This window comes from Colobus angolensis, unplaced genomic scaffold (genome assembly GCF_000951035.1).
Source record: "Colobus angolensis palliatus isolate OR3802 unplaced genomic scaffold, Cang.pa_1.0 Scaffold187, whole genome shotgun sequence".
Classification (NCBI taxonomy): domain Eukaryota; kingdom Metazoa; phylum Chordata; class Mammalia; order Primates; family Cercopithecidae; genus Colobus; species Colobus angolensis.
The window spans coordinates 1,315,349-1,317,746 of record NW_012115010.1 but is presented as its reverse complement, the minus strand read 5'-3'; the positions used below and the strand labels follow the sequence as shown (position 1 = coordinate 1,317,746).

General features: G+C 42.2%; 1 protein-coding gene across 4 annotated transcripts in view; it reads left to right on the top strand.

The window, feature by feature from the left end:
- GPATCH8 (G patch domain containing 8) overlaps positions 1-2,398 on the top strand; it is a 142,139-nt gene that overhangs the window by 9,775 nt on the left and 129,966 nt on the right. The gene's annotated exons all lie outside the window — the stretch shown is intronic.

The window sequence follows — 2,398 nt, the reverse complement described above, 5'->3', positions numbered from 1 at the left end:
GCCTCAGCCTCCCAAGTAGCTGGGATTACAGGCGCCTGCCACCATGCCCAGCTAATTTTTGTATTTTTAATAGGGACGGGGTTTCACTATGTTGGCCAGGCTGGTCGCGAACTCCTGACCTCAGGCGATCCATCCACCTCGGCTTCCCAAAGTGCTGAGATTACAGGTGTGAGCCACTGTGCCCGGCTGGACCATGTGATTTTAAGCTTGATAAGGAGATGAATGAGGACTTTGGGAGTGCGGGTGGTGGCAGCAGTATAGGTAGTGAGAGGGTGAAAAATTGGTAGGATCAATGGCTTGTAGATTCTGATGGGGTTTAAGACTTGTTAGAGTGGGAGTACTGGAGGGAATGAGCTAGAAAGATAGAAGGTGGTAGTTGTAGAATACAATGTTTGAAATAACGGTTATATTAATAGAAGGGTTGAGATTATTGTTAATGATTATGAGAGTATATGGTTCAGGCAGAATGGAGAACAAGATCATTGTAGGAAAGGAAGTTAAGAAACTGAGGCACCAGGATGTTACAAAGGTAATCTGACCTGGTTATGAGAATGGTAATATGGTATAGTTGTATACTTTATGGTTTAATAAATGCCTTTTATATAATGTTCTTTTCTGGTTCTTCTAATAATTCAGTGAAGTAAATAGAAGAGGTACTAATCCTGTTTTGAAGATGAAGAAACTGAGACCTGGATAAATTATTTTGTCTAGTGCAGAGCTGAAGTTTGAACTTTGATCTTTTGACTTCTTTTGTTCTTTTCTTTTTAAATAAAAGAGGTGGAATTTTGTTACATTGCCCAGGCTGGACTTGAACTCCTGGGCTCACACCATCCTCCCACCTGTGCCTCCCTAGTAGCTGAGACTACAGGTGCATGCCATCGAGCCTGGCTGATTTCTTGTATACTGTTTACTGTGGTATATAGATTGGTCTCTCTTCAAGGTATATATACTGTGGTATATACATTGTGGTATATAGAATGTTGGTATTATCTCCAGTATGTAAAACATACTGGAGATACTCATACAGTTACTCAGCCTCCCGAGTAACTGGGACTGCAGGCGCCCGCCACCACGCCTGGCTGATTTTTTGTGTTTTTAGTAGAGATGGGGTTCACCATGTTGGTCAGGCTGGTCTCAAACTCCTGACCTCAGATGATCCACGCCCACCTTGGCCTCCCAAAGTGTGGAGATTACAGGCATGAGCCAACGTGCCCAGCTTTTTTTTTTTTTTTTTTTAAACGGAGACAGGGTCTTGCTGTGTTGCCCAGGCTGCACTTGAACTGAAGCAATTCTTCCACCTCAGTCTGTTGAGTAGTTGGGACTACAGGCATGTGCCACTGCTCCTGGCTAAAAGTTAGTTTTTCTGGCTGGGTGCAGTGGCTCACCCATTGTACTACTTTAATACATGGCAGCATTTTGTACCAGTTAATAAACTGGTAGGAAATAGTTGGTATGTTTATTAAAGATTATAATTTTTGTTTCAGAAACATCTCAGTATTAAAAACCAATAGTTGTCAGGCATGGTGGCTTGTGCCTGTAATCCCAGCACTTTGGGAGCCAAGGTGGGTGGATAACCTGAGGTCAGGAGTTTGTGACCAGCCTGGCCAACATGGCAAAACCCTGTCTTTATTAAAAATACAAAAATTAGCTGAGCATAGTGGTACATACCTGTAGTCCCACCTACTGCAGAGGGGAGGCTACTGAGGCAGAAGAATTGCATGAACCCAGGAAGCAGAGGTTGTTGTGAGTCAGGATTCTGCACTTACTCCAGCCTGGGTGACAGAATGAGACTGTCTTAAAAAAAAAAAACCTCATGGCTTACCACCATTGGTTTAATTGGTTATAAACCAGTGGTTTAATTGGTCATTTATGACTTCTTGCTCGTCTTTTCACTGTCTGTGGGTGTAGCAGATAATCCCATTCCATTTTCCAAACATTAGTGAGTACCTGATTGTTATTGTGTTATCATAAAAACATAAGAAAACAAGACAAAAGTCCATTTTGTTCATTTGTTCCAGTAAAATAATAGATTGGAGAGGAGAATGGTATTTCTACTGGATGCTCCCAAGTTAGGGTACTATAAGCTTATCCTTGACCATTACACCTTTATAAAAGTTGACTATGGTGATATATAGTGAGGATAATATCAGCTACTGTTTGTTGCCAGCTAGATTACATGTCAGGTCTGGTGCCAAGACATTTTGAAGATATTTATCTAATCCAAGCAACTCTCCAAACTAGTTGGTGGTAGCTCCCTTTTTTTTTCTTAAATTTTTTTTTTTTTTTTTTTTGTGGAGACGGAGTCTTGCTCTGTCGCCCAGGCTGGAGTGCAGTGACTCCATCTTGGCTCACTGAAGACTCTGCCTTGCCCTCCCGAGTAGCTGGGACTACAGGCGCC